The following is a 21,474-nucleotide window of genomic DNA, read 5'->3' as shown; positions in this document are numbered from 1 at the left end:
GTATAAATAATTTATCTTAAATATTTTGATGGAGACTCCTGCCTCAAATTAGGCTGAAATAATTGATTCCAAAGCAGGAATTAGAAAAAACACTTGTATTTAATTATGTTTAATAAAATGATTTAATTAAAAACATTTTATTCTAATAGATTTTTTAAAGTCAGGTCTTATCAAGACAGAGCCAAGGCTACAGGGAAGAATGGACAGTTTAAGTTGTAATTAAAGCTAAAATTCCCATCACATATCACCTCTATCATTCTCTTCTATTTTATGGAGCAACAGAATTTGGACTGGAAAAGATCTTTTAGATCATTGGTCCATTTCTCTCATTTTAAAGATGAATAAAGGTGAGAGAAGTCAAATCTTCCTTTTCACTCCCTACCTCTACCCTGTGGTAATGAGAAATTACATGGCTTTGTCTTTTTTCTTAAATTAATCTTTGTGATTTCCTTCTTCCTACTGATTATTGTCTAAGTGGCATCTTAGACCATTTTGCTTTTTTTTTTTTTTTTTTTTTTAATTTATTTATGATAGTCACAGAGAGAGAGAGAGAGAGAGAGAGAGGCAGAGACAGCAAGCTCCATGCACCGGGAGCCCGACGTGGGATTCGATCCCGGATCTCCAGGATCGCGCCCTGGGCCAAAGGCAGGCGCCAAACCGCTGCGCCACCCAGGGATCCCCCATTTTGCTTTTAAAGTATAATTTACATATATATATTCAACTCAACCACTGAGCCACCCAGGCATCCCATGATGATGAATTTAAATGATCCAACTAGTTTATCAAATAACCCAGGTCTAATTATTCTGACTGAAATGAATTGATCTACACAAATGAGACTCACTGACTCTGTTAGTACATGTTAGTACAATGTTCCAACAGTGTTACTTGTAATATTTTTAAAAAACAAAGTATTATGATTTGAACCCCTCATTTTTTAAAGATGTCAACAATCTTGGGGATTCTTTTTTTTTTTTTTTTTTTTTTTTAATTGAAGTTCGAGGGCAGCCCGGGTGGCTCAGCAGTTTAGCATTGACCTTCAGCCCAGGGTGTGATCCTGGAGACCCAGGATCGAGTTCCACGTTGGGCTCCCTGCATGGAGCCTGCTTCTCCCTCTGCCTGTATCTCTGCCTCTTTCTGTGTGTGTCTCTCATGAACAAATAAATAAAATCTTAAAAAAAAAAATAACTGAAGTTTGATTTGCCAACATATAGTAGAACACCCAGTACTTATTATCTTGGGGATTCTTTAGAAGATACTGCAAAACCCATGGAGCCACAAATTTATTTTTTGCTGCTTATGTTTATATTTTCTTCTATTCAGCAAGCTACACTGTAAAGGCATTAAAAAAGGAAAATGAGGGACACTGAAAAAATAAGAAATGAAAGTTAAGCTAGAGAAATGAATCAAAAAGGCCCAGATAACTTATTATATTCGATTATTTTATTAGGCATTGTGGACAACAGTCATAAATGGCACTGTTTATTAACTAAAAATGCACTGGGGCTGTTCTTCAGGACCATGTTAGGTCCTGGGTATATGATAATGAAGACGACAGACATGGCCCTTGCCCTTATAAGGCAAAGTCAAGAGTGTGAAGATTATGGGTTTGTTTGGTACAGGATAATTAAATTCACAGGTAATTAAATCCAGAAACCCGTCTTCTCTGACTCCTGTTTGTCATATCTATTAACATCTAATCCATCAAAAACTTTGTCAATTCTATGTCTTGAATCTGTATACTTCACTACCACTCTTAGTACCTTGAGCCAGGCCCCTACTATTTCGTGTCTGGACCAGTGCTACAGCCTACATGGTCTCCATGGATCTAGGTTTGCCCCCTACAATCCATCTTTCACCTTACAGTCAGTGTGAGCTAGACAGGGCAATAGGGTCTACTTTGAGCAGACATTTTTACTGTCTCAGTTGCAAACAAGTACTGACAGTATGCTTCAGAGTTCTAATATATGAAGGAGGTGAAAAATAGAAATAGCAAAAATTTCAAGCCTTCCCCCATCTGTAGAAGTATAGAAATCAGTTGGAAGACAATAGAGAATGTAAAACTATTTTTAATAGTTGAAAATGTTTCTTCAAATTTATAAAAGAGACCCACTGAAGTTATAGGATGCAAAATATAATTATTCTTTTTCCAACACTTCTAAATGAAAATTCATTGGTTAGTAAAAGGACCAGATGGATCAATCTGTGTGCATAATTATAGAAGTGACTTAAGCTAAGCTTTTAAAAACATACCAAAAAATTTGAAGAATGCAGGGGAAATGCCAAATGACTACTTTTAAATGATGATCTGCCTGCATAAAAAAGTTCAAATAAAAACAAAACCAAACCACAAGGCACACCAAAACAGCAGCTGTGTTTATAGTTTTCTTTGTTGAATGGCCCTAACAGGTCCATGTTATGGAATCATAGGGGCAACTATTTTATATAATAAGTAACATCTAAGAGTCTCATATGCTCCCTAAGAATTAGCAAAAGAGAAGTCTAGTACAGCAGAGAGATCACAGCTTCTAATCTTCATCCTACTATAGTGTATTTATGGTTAACAAACAAGTATTAAATACTGGAGGGTATTATGCTGAGTGAAGTAAGTCAGTCGGAGAAGGACAAACATTATATGTTCTCATTCATGTGGGGAATATAAATAATAGTGAAAGGGAATATAAGGGAAGGGAGAAGAAATGTGTGGGAAATATCAGAAAGGGAGACAGAACGTAAAGACTGCTAACTCTGGGAAACGAACTAGGGGTGGTGGAAGGGGAGGAGGGCGGGGGGTGGGAGTGAATGGGTGACGGGCACTGGGGGTTATTCTGTATGTTAGTAAATTGAACACCAATAAAAAATTAAAAAAAAAGAACAAAATATAAACTATACTTTGAATATCAAAAAAAAAAAAAAGAAACAAAGCTAATGGCAGATGTGTTTGTGTTTGGTGGCGAGTCTCTGCATTTAAGCAGGTGTGGGAAGGAACAGCATTTGCTAACTATAAAACCAAGAAAATTCATACAGAATAGTAAATAGAATTATCCACTTTTTTAAAAAATAAATTTATTTTTTATTGGTGTTCAACTTACCAACATACAGAATAACACCCAGTGCTTTTATTTCTCTGCAACCTAATGCTTTTTGAGAATGCCCACAACTATTGAAAGGAAAATATTAACCAGAATAACCGGCAGCCATCATACATTCAATAACACTTCCAGGCAAATTTCAGGGGACATTTAGGATCATTCCCTTAGGACTTGTGTCCAAACCAGAGTTCGGAAATTCATTTTGGGGAAAATGGCTTTGAAATAATTGAGCACCATAATGTGGCAAAGCTGCATAATTCAGGTTGGTAAAATAACTGTTTAGAAAGACACACAGCTTAATAAATGGAAAATAAAAGCACGTGGGTGAAATACTTTGAGGATAAACTAAAGGCAAAGAGAAAATAACAGAAAAATTGGTTACGCCGGAAAATGATCAGGAAACTATGGTTTGGCTTGCTGGATCGTGAACATCAACACTTAAACTACATTGTCTGTTAAACTCCTGTCTAGGAATAAAGAAGTATGTGTGTACGCTGAAACATAAAAAAATTAAAAAAAAATAAATAAATACTCGAGACACACCCTTCTCATTTATTAAGATAATAAATCTGATCATAGCCATAAAACATTTGGAGATCCTGGAAGGCAGGCACCAGTTGGCACCGTGGTAATACTAAATAGAAGACAGAGGATGCTAACTTTTTTACTTATCTTCTTATGTCAGGATTTATTCTGTACAAACCATTAGTTAGAGCTCACATGAACAGAAGCATAGAAGAGGCGAATGGAGCTAACGTTACTAGTCAGTATAAATCATGCACTCAGGTGGCAATAATCCTTTCAGGGTAGGTATGATCATTTCACATATGAAGAAACTGAAGGTCAGAGAAGTGAAGTTATTTGCCACCAGTAAATGCTAGATACAGATTTTGAATCTAGGTCTAAATGACTTCAAAGTATAAATATACTGTAACCATGGGGCTATTTGGGCTTCAGTTATGGCCAGGTAATACTCACTGGTGGTGAATAAGGAAATGGGCTCTAAGGTTAGACTGGATTAAAATTCTCGCTGCCTTAGTAAACAGCTGTCTTGTGCAGTTTAATTCATCTCACTGAACTTCATTCTCCCCACCCGTTTTGTTAAGTTGGGATAATGGCAGAAAATTCTTCAGACTGTTGTATTAGATGAGATAATATACGAAAAACATGTACATAGCAAAGAGATTGGCATACGGTAAGGATTCAATAAATGTTAAATATTACTAGTACACCCTCACTACCTTTTCAAGTTATTACAAATTATCTTGGGCTAGTACCAGACAGGGATGGGAAAAAGAGGTTTGAGTTCTTTTACAGAGGGAGGCAAGTAAATAAGGAGCCTTATAAAGCTGTGCTAGTTTCAAGAACTGAACTTTGAACGTAGTACTGGAAATGCAAGGCTCACTTCCAAGTCTGGAATATTGGACTGAGTGGCTCAGAGGCTGGTACTTTTGCAGCTGTGTCTAGTTCCCTGAACTCCTAATATTCCTATCTAAATGGTACATCCGTGTACACCTTACATAAGGAATCCTTTGCTAACCCCTCTGCCTTTTTTGGAGAAACATCTACTTGTGCGGGGCTCTAAGCTAAAAATGCTATGAAAACTAAGGTAAATAGGTAAAATCTAGTTTATTGGGGGAATGAAAGACAAGAACAACTTTGACAGTGGAAAATCATTATACGACAGAATGTACTTTGAAAAGTCACAGGAAATCTCCAACTGCTTGAGGTTAGGGAAGGCACAGAGAGGTAAAATTTAAGTAGAATATTATAGATTAGTAGGGATCTTGTGGGGAAGGTAGGGGTAGCTTGGACATGGGGGAACTGGATGAGGAAAGCGTTTTAGATTGCCACAAGAGTATACGTGCAAAGTCACAGACCATGAAAGAACACAGCCTGTTACCAGCCATAGAAGTTGTTTTTCATTACTTGAGGAAGTGCATGGGAATAGGTAAAGTATGTGGCAAGGAGGGAGAGGGGAGAAGTAGGCAGGGGCCAGAAAGATAGGTGGATTCCTTGTTAAGGAGTATGAATTTTACGTAGTATGCTGTAAGGAAAGAGAATCTTCTGAAGTATTTTGAGGAAAAGAATGACAACATTTTTTTCATGATTTTAAATTTCAGATTTTTAAAAAGTATTTCTCTTCAAATACAGGATATAGTTAAGTTAGCATTAAACCAAGGTGTTAAAATGGTATCTTCCCAATTCCCCTAATTTGGAAAAAAAAAATCCCTAAGTCAGCAAATATACATATGTAACATTTTAAATAAAAGGGCCTTTACACGATAGAAGAAATTAAATGCTGATAACGAAGGTGGAATTATCCAAATGTAAGTGCATAATTTATTTACAAAGAGAAGGAATTTATTTGAAAAGCAATAGAGGGGAATAAATCTATAAGATTAATATTTAAATATTAATCTATAAGATTAATATTTAAAATAAGAATCTCTGCCATTGACAGTTTGAAGTCACAAAAATGTATTTACTAAAAATAAAATACTTTAGGATTAAGTACTACTCTATTGGCTTTTTTTCTTTTCTTTTCTTTACAAACCCTTGTGTTGAGGGCTGACTTTCCATAAATTGCAGCAAGGAAGCTGCTCTGCTACATGGAAAACCCTGACCCAGAAGCAGAGTCTACCAATGGTTTAGCACTAGATTCCCCATAAATGTGTACTGAGTAACCTGTGAGGGGCAGCCCCCTTTCTGACCATGCCCCATTTCCTGGGATGAGCGGTTCTGCTGCATATGAGGTCCCAAACTTGACACTCCTGGGCTTTGGAGTTCAGAATGCCAGAAATATTCATATACTGAAAAATTACAACTATTCAGCAGGACTCTTAGGAAATAAATTGGTTTTGCTTATTCTAAGTTTTTATATATCTAAACATAAAGTATTTCAACCGGGGTGGTCCTGCTTTCTTAAAAGAGTATATATAACTCACAATTTACCTTTTTCTTGATGAGTTAACAGTCCTCATTATAAAACCAATTACTGTGCTATTCTGAAACACAATACAGCAAAGCACTTCAGTACTATTGAAGAGTCTGAGTGTATTTTCGGCCCTATCCTCAATGACCCCAGGACGGAGATAGTGCTTTTTAAAATGTTCCCATTGGGGAGTGCCTGGGTGGCTCAGTTAAGCATCTGCCTTCGGCTCACGTCAAGATCCCAGGGTTCTGGGATGGAGTCCTGCAGCAGTCTCCTTGCTCAGCAGGGAGTCTGCTTCTCCCTCTGCCCCTCCCCCCACTTGTGCTGATTTCATAAATAAATAAATAAATAAAATCTTTAAAAAAAATAAAGTAAAATGTCCCTATCTCCTTGTTTTCCAGTAGTCAACGGTCACTTCTCAGCTGTGGCCAGTTGGCCTCCTTTTCTTCAGTTACTCATTTCTAGTCAGCATCAACACCGACTACCATTTTATAACAGTCTCTAGACTAGAGAACAACAGACCAAATTATGATATCAAAGCCTCTGCTGTAAAAACTTAGGAGCACAACATATGTAACAGATACCTTGCTGGTCACAGATTTTGTTTACTTCCTTGTTCTGGTGTTAACATGACTGTTAAAAAAATTACTGTGTTTGGGCAGGAGGCACTGAAAGTCTTTGGTTCTTAGAAGGCCTGAACCCACATTCATTTCCTCTTTAGGGGTAGGTCTGCATTAGCAGTCCCAGTGAGGGCAATAGTACTGCTCAGCTGGAGTAAAGACAACTTTAAGCAAAATAAGCAGCAGAAATGAACAGTAAAAAAATAGTCTCAGAATCTTCATTGTCACTTGACTTTTACAAGTTGAGGGTTTCTTAATTCACTGGACAATTTAACTTAAACATCTAATGTGTACTCTTTCAGTTCAAGACGACAATGACATTTTAATAATTTGTTAAGTCCTAAATTCAAAGTCTTTCCCCGCTTATGATAATAGAACAGTATTTTCAGATTTCACTGTTTAGGGCAAAAATTGGCAAACTATGGCCCACATGCCAAATCCAGCTCACCACCTGTTTTTGTAAATATATTTAAATGGGAACCCAGCCAATAAATTGTGTTCACATATTGTCAATGATGCTTTCTCACTACAACAGTAGAGTTGAGCAGATGCTAGAGACACCATGTGGCTTAGAACATTTAATATCTGGTCTTTTACAGAAAAAGTTTATTGGCTTTTGGTAAGGTATCAGAATTACCCAATATATCAACCTGCGAATTTTCTTACTTTTTTTTTTTAAGATTTATTTATTTATTCATGAGAGAGAGAGAGAGAGGCAGAGACACAGGAGGAGGGAGAAGCAGGCTCCATGCACCGGGAGCCCAACGTGGGACTCAATCCCGGGACTCCAGGACTGCGCCCTAGGCCAAAGGCAGGCGCTAAACCGCTGAGCCACCCAGGGATCCCCTTACTTTTTTTTAAAAAGATTTATTTGGGAAAGAGTATACATGAACGTGAGCAGGAGGAGGGGCAGAGGGAGACGGAAAGGGAGAATCTCAAGCAGACTCTCTGCTGAGCACAGAGCCCTACATGGGTGTCAATCTCAGGACCCTAAGATCACGATCTGAGCTGAAACCAAGAGTCCGATGCTTAATGATTGAGCCACCCAGGCAACCTCAACTGGAGAATTTTCTAAGTGCACATGGCTTAATAAGCCAAAATTTGTTAAAATAAGCAGCTTGTGTTTTTTAGATATCTATATACCACAAATACAGAGGCTTTTATAAGTATTTACTGAATGAACAAAAGTCTTACAAATGCTTATTTCTTATTTAACTGATACATTTAACTAAAGTTATTTGATTTAATGGACATATTTACAAATGAGTATATTTAGATATATGTTGACAAGATATTTTCCACCCTCTTTCTCCGAGAGGTCAACTGGAAAACATTAACATGTAGTTTGTTGATAACTCAGTTGTATCTGTTTGCTCATTAACTAGAAAATATGCTTTCCTGGTTATTTTTAAATTACCAAATGAATCCTTACTTTAGTCTGATTTAGAACAAAATAAAAAACTTGCCTCTGTACTTGCTACAGAAATAACATGATTAAAATCTTGATTAATAATTCTATGATCTGGGGCACCTGGGTGGCTCAATGGTTGAGTGTCTGCCTTAGGCTCAGGGCGTGATACCGGGGTCCTGCTCCTTTTCTCTATGTCTCCGCTTCTCTCTCTGTGTCTCTCATGAATAAATAAAAATAAAATCTCTAAAAAAAATAATTCTATGATCTGATTACTCTCCTTAAAAGTTATTTTAAATCCTTCCAGTTAATTACTCCCTTTCTTAATGTTACTAGCCTCTTACATATATATGATAGTACCTTAATACATTCTTAATATCTATTATGTACGATCTATTATCTATTATCCTTGTTTGACTTACTACTAACTTTTCCAGGATGGAGTCTCTTTTGGCACACTTACAGTCCTAGAGCATAAGAAGTAAGTAGGAAAACTAAATTGTTGAAGTTATCCCAGGGAAAAACCCAGGCCTGAAACAAGTAATAGAAGAAAGAGATGGAAGAAGACACTTTATAAATGGAAATCAAAAGCACTGAGAGACTAACTGGATTTGAAGGATAAGAAGCATAATTTTAAAATATTTCACTGCAGTGGAAATGCATGGAAGGCAAGCGTTTTTTTTTTTGGTACAATTTTTCATGAGCCCCAGTTTGGGCCTCTAAAATTCTCTTCTTCCAAGAGTCACTGAGCTGTTGTTGGAGTGAGTCCAAAGGGACAGCTGTAATATACACTAGTGCTGGAAGGATGCATTTTATCCACTTTCTTTCAAAATGCTGTCCTTCACTGACCTTTACAAGCCAACCATGAAAAAACAGATTTAACTCATTCTCTTAGTTATTCAGAGAGAGACCTTAACAAGTTTAGGGTGGAAAAATAGTTCTCATGATCAGTATGTAGAAAATTCAAATTCCTTTAGGAGGAGATAGAATTCGTTTTCACTATTAAATTCATAGTGCTGTGAAATACACTTCAGAGATTTAAAAATACATTTTAGAGATGTAATGATTTATTTAAAATAAGGGTTCCCAAATATGAGATTCATTGATGGGCTTAGAAAGGGCCTGTGCTAATGGATTTTTTTTTTTTTTTTTTTATGATAGTCACAGAGAGAGAGAGAGAGAGGCAGAGACACAGGCAGAGGGAGAAGGAGACTCCATGCACCGGGAGCCCGACATGGGACTCAATCCCGGGTCTCCAGGATTGTGCCCTGGGCCAAAGGCAGGCGCTAAACCGCTGCGCCATCCAGGGATGCCCTAATGGATCTTTTTTTTTTTAATGACAAACAATTAAGGACCAAGTTAGTAACATCTACATCAGCGCAGACTGTTTTAGAAAATATTTTATTTCTTTATTTTGAGAGAGAAAGAGAGAGAGAGAGAGAGCACAGGTACGTGCTCGCATTAGCTGGGGGCGGGGTGGAGCAAGCCACACTCTTCACTGGGTAGGGAGTCCAATGCAGGGCTCCATCCCAGGACTCTGAGATCATGACCTGCCAAAGGCAGACACTTAACTCACTGAACCACCCAGGTGCCCTGGTAGACTTTTGATTATCAATAAATGTGAACAAGTACTTTATTAATAAGGTGGGTTAAAACAATCCAGTGTGACTAGCAGAATCGAATAGGGTAAACAAGCATAAGATGCATTACTGAAGTATAGATTAAAATATACTTGATCTTAGATTATTAACTAATGAATTTAAATTCCATATTTTATATAGATAGGTAAAGAAACATTACCAAATCTCAAAATACACAGTCACTAATTTTCTCAATTTGAACTTTAAAAATTCAAATTTTAGTGTGATAAAATTTCTTAAAATTTAAACTCAAAAGGAGACTAAATAGATAGAGGTGATGGTTAGAGAGGATTATGAGGAAGAGTAAACGTAGTTAAGGTAGAAAATACAACAAAAGATATTTCACAATATCATACAATTTAATAAGACAAATGACTCCACAGTGATGTAGAGTTTTCCAGGAAATACTTCTTTTCTCTTTGTGAGAGAGTCAAGGCAGGGTATTATAGCGTCACGTAAAATAAGGAGCAGGCAGTCAAACAAAAGTCAATGGTAAATTAGGCAATTCTAGAAACTCCATTTAGATCAAGATGGCAGTATTTGGTAAGTTATGATTTCAAAATATAGAACTGAAAGAACGACTAGTACTTCAAATGAAAAATACATTAATATTTTGCTTTATTCAGTAGAATACTTTTGCTCTACTTCCTTGATTCTTCCTTATTAATCAGCCCACCCTATGACTGATGGCATATATTGATAAGACAGGTGGATAGAATTAAGGGTACCTCCTTCTGTCTCAAAAAAGGGACAAAGCTAATGATTCCATAAAGAGAATCTAACGAGTGACTTGAGCTTTAACATCTTAATACCTGGAACAAATAATCAATGGACCTGAAAACATTTTGAAACCTCGACATTTTTTCAACTATGGTATTATTCAGTGTTTAGTAGCAAAGAAAACAACATATGAGCCCAGTCTAGTTCTATGGGTAGAGCAGAAATGATCTAACCAGTGTTTCTGCTTTGGTTCAGATCACTACTCCATCATCCTCAGCTCTACCAACTCTATGGAGAACAATGCAATTCTCTCTCTCTCTTTTTTTAAGATTTTATTTATTTGAGCGAGAGTGGGGTGGTAGGAGTGGAGGGAGGGATAGTGAGAAAGAGTCCTAAGCAGACTTTGCACTGAGTGTGGAGCTTGACACAGGGCTCGATCTCACAACCCTGAAATCATGTCCCAAGCCGAAACCAAGAGTCCATTGCCTAACCAACTGCACCCACTGAGGTGTCCCAAGAGAACTCTGCAATTCTTCTTTTTTTCTTTTTAAAGATTTTATTTATTCATGAGCGACACAGAGAGAGAGAGAGAGAGACAGAGACAGAGACACAGGTAGAGGGAGACACAAGCTCCACTCAGGGAGCCTGACGTGGGACTCGATCCTGGGATCCCAGAATCACGCCCTGGGCCGAAGGCAGGCGCTTAACCGCTGAGCCACCCAGGGATCCCCGAACTCTGCAATTCTTTAGACTTCTCTAGGAGTTACGTTATTTGCATAAAGTGAATAAAAACAGTTACTACCTCACAGTGATTGATGAGTTAAATGAAATAATACATGTTAAATCCTAGCATAATGCCTGGAGCATGGAAATTCAATAAAGGTTCCCTCTCATCTAGGGGACCCATGCTATCTAGATCCATGGGTCCAGAAAGGAGCCAGAACTTTATCGTTTCAGGCTTATTTTATTTTAGTTTTAAATTTTATTTATTTATTCATGAGAGACAAAGAAAGAGAGGCAGAGACACAGGCAGAGGGAGGACCAGGCTCCATTCAGGGAGCCTGATACGGGACTCGATCCCAAAACTCCAGGATCACACCCTGAGTTGAAGGCAGACACTCAACCACTGAGACACCCAGGCATCCCATCAGGCTTATTTTATAATTATTAAAAAAAAAATTTTATGCAGAATACTTTACTTATGTATTTGAAATCTGTATAAATGTCTTTGTCCTCATCTTTATATTTGTCTCTGTATTCTTACTGAACTTCAAAATCCCTAAAGGATGAGGCCTGTACCTATTTCTTTTTTTTTTAAGATTTTATTAATTTATTTAAGAGAGCAGGCACATGAGCATGGAGAGAGGTAGAGGGAGAGGAGAAGCAGACTCCCTGCTGAGTGTGGAGTCCTATGGGGCTTGATCCTAGGACCCTGAGACCATGACCAGAACCCAAGTCAGATGTTTAACTGACTGAGCCACCCCAGTGCCCCTGAGGTCTGTATCTGTTTAACTCAGTTTATATTCTCAGCAGAGCATAAGCATCAAATGGACATCTGATATATTTCAATAATGATAAAACATTAAAATAATCAAATATAAGTCAACAAGACATAAGAAAATGGCAGAAATATGTACAAAAATTCTTATTCTAGAATTATGCTATTTATTATTTGTAAAATCTACTTCTTTGTATGTATACGTAAGATTATACTGGCTTTCTTATCTAAAGAAAAAGAGAGGAAATGCAATGAGTGAAAGAAATAAAAATGCAAAGTCATAGTAACAAATATTTTGGCCCTTGAACTGAAAAAAATAATGATCAGTTAGGAAAAGAGAGAAGTGAAAGGGTATTACATAGACCATACCACTGATTTTTCTCTTCATTAAAAAAAAAAGTCTTTTAATCATATTTGGTTTGATTGCAAATAAGAAGAAATGGTCTTTTTGGGCTAAAAACCAACAACACAGCTCATCTCCTACATTAAGTAATATAATATTTGGTTCACTGAAGCAATACTTAAAGAAAGGAAACTTGGTATGATATGGAGAGTAACTTTTTAATGAGGAAAAAAAAACTTCCCTTGTAAATTGTTACAAACTAGTATCTTTTATGTAAAGAGAGAAATAACCCTAATGTCTTTAAATTTTATAGCTGTATCTACATCTTGGAGGGCCAAGAAAATACTTCAACAAGACAGGGAAAACAGAACCCCAATTATACACCTGGTTGCTTCCATGAAAATTTAACCAATATGAGACCAATGAAGGGATAGGCAAACTCAGCATGGAAGAAAGGAAATGCAAAATACAGAGGAGTTTTTGAAGTGTTACTCCAATTTTCTCCTAAGCAAACATTTTAGCTCCCAGGGAACATAAAGAGAAGAGTTGCTGAAAGCTTAAACTTTTACAAATAAGGTTATAAGCTTACTTAAGTTTATAATCAAACTTATTACTGATGATAACCAAAATGTGGGGCTCATAGTCCTTTGTAATTTCCCTTTACAAATGAGACTCACATCCCATATACTTCAGGAACAAAAGCAATTTATTATATGGTATTGCATAGATCTTGTCAACCACACAGTTTCTTTCTTGATTGGCAGGTTAAGGAAAAAAGTATAAAAGGGTTCCACTTTCAGTTTAAAATCAGGATGAAAACTAACTTTCCCGTTTTTCTTTCAAAAGCCGGTGGGCGGGGGATCCCTGAGTGGCTCAGCGGTTTGGCGCCTGCCTTTGGCCCAGGGCGCGATCCTGGAGTCCCGGGATCGAGTCCCGCGTCGGGCTCCCAGCATGGAGCCTGCTTCTGTCTCTGCCTCTCTCTCTCTCTCTCTCTCTCTCTCATAAATAAATAAATAAATAAATCTTAAAAAACAAACAAACAAACAAACAAAAAAAAAACAAAAGCCGGTGGGCTTCACCAAAAATAACTTCACTCTTTCTTGACTTAAAGAAGCTAAAAATCAACCATCCTGGACTTGGTAGATTTGTAAAATTGTTATTTCCTGGCTGCTAGTGATTCATGGAGAAAGAAGAAAAAAAAAAAAGAGTAGATCATCCAGGTCCTAGCTAGATAAATTCATTGAAAAGTTTAAGAATATCTAAATTAGACATCTTAAATAAGAATATCTAGAGAAAGGTAACTATAGTAATGTGTCTTCCAGCTCACTTGACTTTATTCTTTTAAAGACCTGTAATAAACTGAAGGCAAGATGTTTCCATAAGCCACCAGGAATGAGAATGTCGTTCCCTTAAGTTTATCAAATGACTTTTTCTTTTTGATTTTTTCTGGTACAGTGTAATGCCTTTATAAGCCTTTCTTTGTCTTTGAATACCTTAACAATCTCCTTCCAAGTCAGCCTGCCACTATGGGTGAGGGTGGATGAACTTCTGGAAACACCTGTTTCATACTATTCCATTCTCTCTATTCAGCAAGAATGAACAGCTACATTATTTCCTTATATAATGGGATGAAGACACAGTTTAATTACTATGGGGACTTCTAATCAAGTACTATTCCTTCTGCTGGTAGCTCTCTAGTGTCTAGATGCATTAAAACTTGTTTGCACTCCACTGATTAACCGTGTGGTCTTTCTTGACAATGATGAAAAGATGAGTCTTATACTGCCATTATAAAGTGAAACTTGAGTTAGCTATAGATTTCTCAGTAGATTCAATTGTTCTCTCTTCCTTGTACAGAACAGGTAGTTTGTGTCCAGAATGAGAAAACAATCCCCAAATGATAAAATAGTAAATGTTCAGTCTACTCCAGTCCAATAGGGAGAGCTACCTTTGACTGGAGGTACTAGCAGACACAGTATATTCACCTAATTGAATCCAGACATATTTCTTTTTTTTTTTTCCAGACATATTTCATAGAAGGTCTCCTTGCTTTGGAGTATTATTTTCACTTTTGACCAACTCAACATTCTAAATTCAAAATCTGCCATCTGCTCCATTTTCTGGCAATAACAGAATAGTTTAGTATTCAATAGTAACGGTGAAAAAACTCCACTGCAAGTAATTATGACCAACTTTAATAGTGATTTATCATCATTCAACATTTGATCTCTGATAAAAGGGCTATTTCATTAAAGTGAAATTTGAAGTAATGTCCAATAGTTGTTTGGAAAGCAAAGGAACACATATCTCTCAGAAGTGCAATCAGAGAGAGAGGAGCTTAATCTCAGCACAAGCATCACCTAGCCAAGATGTGGAACAGGAGAGTTCTATGAGTGATAGCAACAACAATGTAGAGGCATGTAAGTACAAATAATTTATAAATCAATTTTTTGGGATCCCTGGGTGGCGCAGCGGTTTAGCGCCTGCCTTTGGCCCAGGGTGCGATCCTGGAGACCCGGGATCGAATCCCACATCGGGCTCCCGGTGCATGGAGCCTGCTTCTCCCTCTGCCTATGTCTCTGCCTCTCTCTCTCTCTCTGTGTGTGACTATCATAAATTAAAAAATAAAAAAAAAATTAAAAAAAATTAAAAATAAATAAATAAATAAATTTTTTAAAAGCCAGTACAATATGGGCATGGTACTTCAGAATCCACTTAATGATGAGAGAGAAATATTAGTAGATGGTCTTTACTTTGCCTTTTTAAACATTTACTGTTCACTTACACTTAATACGATACAATGTGCCTTTATCTGGGATGCTATAGTTACTAGACCTTAAAATGAGAGCAATGAGAATGACAAACTGAAATGGGTGTAATTGTGTAAAAATAGTAACATAAGTGTTCAATAGATAGAATATTTCTATTTTATTCATTGATGTTCAATATGTCATCTGTTGACCACATTTATTGTAAACCATAAATTACCTTGTAATAATTCAGTAAGTTAAAGTGCTTCCTTAGAAAATGTATCAACTGACAAGAACTTGTAAATCAGTTATTTAACCTAAGTTATTAAATTGTCTATTATCCCAACAACTGCTTCACACATTACAGTTTATTAGGTAATCTTGCTGAAATTAAAATCAAGGCACAGACTGAGTTGTAAGAAAGTTTGAAACAGAGAACTTAAAGGAACTAAAATTCTAAATCTTCACTAGGGAGTAACAAGTCAAGAAAGGGAATGAATGCAAAGATTAAAGTGAAGAGAGAAAAAAACATTCCAGGGTTGGAGAGAAATATTGTAGGGGATGATAACAGAGATCTTTGAGTCTGTGCTCAGTAATGGTTATTACAGAGATGGATACATGATGGAGAATGCTGATGTGAAAATCTGGAAAGCCATCTATTATGGTACAGTACATAAAGAGCACATTCAAACGTTTATTTCTTAAATTGGAAGATTAAGGTTAAACTAAAACTAGACCATAAACTTTTAACTTCATCTAGTCAATACTAATAATTTCCATTATTTGATAGTTGCCTAATGGTCTAAGTGATCACAGTTTGATAGCCTCATCAATTTGGTGGGGCATAAGAAAAAAAGGCTCAGAAAAAATTCTTTAAAGTAGTCTCACTGTCAGAATACTGCAAGTCAGAAATTCACCTTTTGTCACAAAGCCCCCAAAAAGATAAAGCTTTCTTCAAAGATAAAAGTATGGGTTCTATTTTTATAACATAATTAACAAAACCACAATAATTATTTTATTAATCTAAAAAAAATCTACTTTCACATCTCTAGGAATCAGCTAATTAAAACCTGTGCTTGGTTCCTTTGTTCCAATTGGCTTTACAATACTAGTGTTCTTACCCATCACTAGTCTACTCACAATGGTATCATTAGCACTAAGATCCAAATAACAGTGCTGTATTTATGACTGCACTTTAGTTTACACAAAAGCAAAATTCTGAGAAAAGCATGAGTCATTATCCCCAGGGTAAAAAAATAATGTTTCTTTGGTCAGAATATGAAACTTATTACTGAAACCAGTAATTTAGCCTAGAAATTCCTTTTCTGAATAAATGGAACAGAATGTTTCTTTTCTCTATTCGAACACTCCAAAACTAGCAGAACTGTCCATCTGTCTGCTTTTACTACTCTACATATCTGGTGTGTGGTGACAGAAAAACAACCTTTAGTCTAACTATTTTCAGTACTGCTCTTTTGTTCTGTCCTGTCAGAATGTCATCTCCCCAGGACAAAATACAGACAGAAAGACAGACAGACAAAGAAACACACACACACGCACGCACGCACACACCCCTCTTCCTATTTGGGTAATCTATTACAAAGTCACTGTAAAATATGTAGAGAACATTCTAAAAAGTGGATATTTATTTCCATAATGTTAAATATTAGTTCTTAGGTTCATATTTTATATCTCATCTTAAAACATATTCATAATTAAAATGTTAAAGTTACAAAAATAAGGAACTATTGGGGCGCCTGGGTGGCTCAGGTCATGATCCCTCCGTCCTGGGATTGAGCCCCCAGTTGGACCGCCATGCTCAGGAGGGAGTTTGCTTCTCCCTCTCTCTGTGCCCCTTCCCCAAGCTTGTGTGCGCACGCGCGCGCACACACTCACACACACTCTGTCTCTCACATAAAGTCTTTTTAAAAAAACATAAGAGACTAATGATGTTTTAAATGATTAGAAAGTTTTCCCCCAAATTTTCCCAGTAACAAGTCATAATCTTTCTAGGATATTTTTCTAGCCTCCTTTAATTATTCCTTTTGTTGGTACCTCTTACTCTGTTTATTCGTGATCTCACCACTCTCTCAATCCCGAAGGTTGGATCCTTTGGAGTTCTCAACTCCTCTTGCATGATACCACTTCCATTCATTAAATCACCTACAAATTCATCACTTTTTTGGGAGAGCATATTCTCTATCAGTACTAAACCCTAAAGAATTCTCATATGGAACAGTGACAGGTGTCTAATTCAACAAGCATTCATAAAGCCATTGCTATCTTACAAGACACTGGCAATTAAAGTGAAGGGGGGAAAATCATTCATATGTGTACATAAGTGAAGGTGAAAAGGACAGAGTTCTACCCTTTATTACCTTACAATCTATAAGGCAGAATATAGTAATTATAGCACAAAGTGTATATTATGTGCTTGTTTAAGGGAAAGGTGCTTAATGAATTGTAGAATTTCTGATAGATAATGAGGTGTAGGAGATAAGTGAGGAGTAGGTTAAGTGTTCAGTATGAACTAAGGCAAAAAGCCCCAAGAGCACAGTATTCAATTCCCATCCCCACCCCCTGCAATTTGTTATCCAGTGTCACTAAAACTGGCTACCTAAAACACATATCTAATCACATGGCTACTCAATTAAAATAATGTGGTGAAATTCTGTTATCTACAGAATACACTTCAAACTCAAAGTCTCAAAATCATTACAACTATGCTCTGCAACTTCGTTCTTTTTTTCCCCACACTCCAAGCTCTAATCTTTCTAGATCAATTTTTTTCCTTTACAGTTTTCTTTGCTTTTGTAAAGAGTCCATGATCTTTCTTCTACCTCTGTCCTTGTTCATTGCCATTTCAATCATGCTTTTCCTTGACATTCAGCCTAATGCTTTCCCTTCTGTCCCTTCAGTCTCATTAAATTTGATTTATAATTCCAGATTAACTTTAGAATCATTTTGTGAAATTCAAAAACAAAGATCAAAGCAAAACTTGTATTTTGATTAACCTTGATTCATAATAATTTAGGGAGAACTGATATTTTTACAAGATATCCTTCCTATCCAAGGGTGTACTTACACACTTACCTGTTTTACAATGTTCCTTAGCAGTTACTTTTTAATTGTACTATAATTAACATACAGTGAACTGCACATATCTTAAGAGTTAAGTTTGATGACTTTTAACAATTTCTGTATCCATGTAGCCACCATACAAAACAAGATAAAGAACATCTATTAACCTAGAACATTACCTCACGCTCTTTTCCAATTCATTTCTCTCTCTGCCCCTATATGATCACATTTTGATTTCTATAATCATAGGTTACTTTTGCAGGTTCTTGACTTCATATAAATTAAATCATACAGTATATTTACTCTTTTGTGTTTGGCTTCTTTTGCTTAACATATTGTATTTGAGATTTATCCATGTTGTTAATGTATCAGTAATTAATTCTTTTAAATTGCCAAGTAGCAGTCCAAAATATATTTCAACTTGTTTAGCTATTCTCCAGTTGTTGAATATATGGGCTGTTTCGGCTTTGACCATGAACATCCTTATGTTAGTTTTTTCGTTTTTGTTTTAGTGGACATATCCTTTTTTTTCTTTTGGTAAGGAAGGAGTACTCTTGGTACCTAGGAGTAAAATGCTGGATTATATGGTATGCAGACCAACTACTTATCCTCAAGAACGCCTGCTTGCAAAGTTGACCCTTGATTGGTGTTTGGGAACCTGGATCAGGGATTTTGAGAGAGTTTCCATTAAGTGATAAAAGTGGTTCACTGTACCTAAATTGTTTATGAAAACAACATGTATTATGTTGAATACCTGCACTTTCTGGAATTTGGGTATGTGCTGGGCAGATGGATCAGCCTCAAAATATTTATGTACTGAATTTAATAAGCTTTCCTGGTTGTCTACATTTCATACAGGTTGTCTCAACTTCTAGCTGGGGAAATTAAGTGTATTTTGTGTGACTTATAAGTACTGAGACTATTTCTTTCCATTCTGTGGCATACCTATTCATTTTAATGTTGTCTTTTGGTTAGCAAAAATTTTTTATTTTGATAAGGTCTTATTTATTTCATTTTCCTTTATGATCAGCATTTCTTGTGTCTTTTCCAAGAAATCTTTGCCTTCTTAGTAGTCTTAAAAGATTTCTTCATGTAAATTCTGCTATGGCTTACTAAGTTTATTTCTAGATAACTGAACTTTTTGTTAATTTTATAAATGAGCTCTTCTCTTCCATTATATAATTTCTTATTGCTAATATAAAGGAAAACTATGGTTTATTTATATATTAATGTTACGATACCAAGAAGACATACAGAAAAAGGTAGATAAATATGACTAAGTAAAAGTCAAAAATTTGGTTTGGCAAAAGTACCACAAGCCAAATGGAAAGACCATTGGCAAACTGGCAAGGATATATTTGTAATATATAAGACAAGAGGCTTTTTTTTTTTTTTTTTTTTTTTTTTTTTTTTTTGGGTAACTTACAAATAACTCAGACAAGACAGTAAGAAAAAGATGAATAAGAGTCCATTACAAATACAGTTTGCAGAAAAGGAAACTTCTACAAGATAAGCTTACGAAAATAATTTAAATGCAAATAAAACAATGATATATTTCCATATTTTACCTATCAAATAGGAAAACATTTAAGCATGGGATGCCTGGGTAGCTTGGTTAAGTGTCCACCTTTGGCTCAGATCATGATTCCAGGGTCCTGGAAGGGAATCCTGTATCAGGCTCTCTGCTCAGTGAGGAGCCTGCTTTACCCTTCCCCTCAGCCCCTCCTGCCCTGCTCATGCTCTCTTTCTCTCTCATTCTCTCAAATAAATAAATAAAATCTTAAAAAAAAAAGAAAAGAAAAACATCTGAGCTTGATGAAACCCATTACAACAAAGACAGCACTCTTAGAAAGGTGGTGGATTGTTAAAAAAATAAAGAAAAAAGAAAAAAGAAAGGTAGTGGAAATATAAGCTTTGTAGAAAAAAAAAAGAAAGGTGGTGGAAATATAAGCTTTGTAGAAGACAATTCGGACAATATGATTCAAAATTTTATATGTACATATTCTTAGACTAGGCAATCCCACGACTAGTAATTCATTATATGGGTATATTTGAAAAAATTCACCAAAAAGTAGGTTAAAGAATATTTATGAGGCAATGTTCATGAAAGCAAAAACTAGAAACAATCTCATATCAACAGGGGAATGATTATTAAATTATAGTAGTGCATCTTATGAAATATTACACAGCTATTAAGATGAATGATAAAGAACTGTATGTACTGATATGAAAATATCACCAAAATACAGTAAGAAGGTCAAGGAAGAGTCGTAGAACAGTGCGTTTAAAAAAAGGGAGGGAACAGATTTCTCATTTCAAAATATAACCAGCACACAAGAGTTCTGCCCTAAAATTCCACTTCCACCGGCTTTTAAGGACATTTAAATATAAATGATAGTGAAAGATTTTTATGTATTTCAGGAAAGTCTCCAATATTAAGGACAGAGACTAAGAAACAGAGTGCTAAGAAACAGAATGATGGAACAGAAAAAAAAAATCAAGGAAACTAATTAAAATATTCTAAGAGAAAATACTGTATATCATTAACTAGATGAAGAACCAATAAGAAAAGAATAATTAGACAATAGAAAAAGAAATCCAGGAAGTTTAATACCTGATTTGTAGGAATTCCAGAAAGAACAATGAAAACAGAGGTGAGAAAATATTTATAAAGTAAGGCAAGAAAATTTCCAAGAATTGAAGGATGTTAAGTCTGCAGAAAGCAAGGGCCCACAAGGTCCTTCCAAAGAGAAAAATAAGTAACTAAAAGATCAGGAACCAGAATGGGACTGGGCCACTATATAGCACAGCTGGAAGCTAGAAGACAGTAGAGCAATGCTACAAAAATTCTGAGTAAAAATGACTTTCAATCTAGAATTCTACACTCACCTAAAATATCACATAATTGTAGGAGTAGAAAATGACACATTCAGGCATGTAAAATCTCAAAAAATTTACCTCTCAGTTACCCCTTTCAAAGAAGCCACTAGAGGATATGTTCCCATAAATGAGGGAATAAACCATGAAGGTATGGGGCACAGGAAATCAAGGAGCCGACAAAGGAAGCAGGTGTAGGGAATTTCCAGGATGAGAGCAAAGAGAGGTCTTATGACAACAGCTGTGAAACAGAACTAGGGAGCAGTCAAGATTAAATCAGAAAAACTGAAGGCTCTAGGAAAGGTATCTTAGGAAAATAACCAAGCTAATTATCTCATAGGTGAAAGATATTACAAAGATGGATTGAAGTGTGTGGAAACTCAGGTAACAATGGTAACTAAGCAAAAGTTTTAAATGAGGTAATTATTTAATTAAAACAATAAAAACAAAAATTTTGTACCAGTAAAGATATAACCACATACGCTATTTGCTCCAATACTGAACAATATT

The 21,474-nt window shown here is 36.0% G+C and overlaps 1 protein-coding gene across 1 annotated transcript in view; it reads right to left on the bottom strand.

The window, feature by feature from the left end:
- Positions 1–21,474, bottom strand: part of PIK3CA (phosphatidylinositol-4,5-bisphosphate 3-kinase catalytic subunit alpha) — an 80,027-nt gene that overhangs the window by 32,212 nt on the left and 26,341 nt on the right. The gene's annotated exons all lie outside the window — the stretch shown is intronic.

This window comes from Canis lupus, chromosome 31 (genome assembly GCF_048164855.1).
Source record: "Canis lupus baileyi chromosome 31, mCanLup2.hap1, whole genome shotgun sequence".
Taxonomy (NCBI): Eukaryota; Metazoa; Chordata; class Mammalia; order Carnivora; family Canidae; genus Canis; species Canis lupus.
Note: the sequence above shows the minus strand (reverse complement) of the source record. Positions and strands in the feature narration are given on the sequence as shown.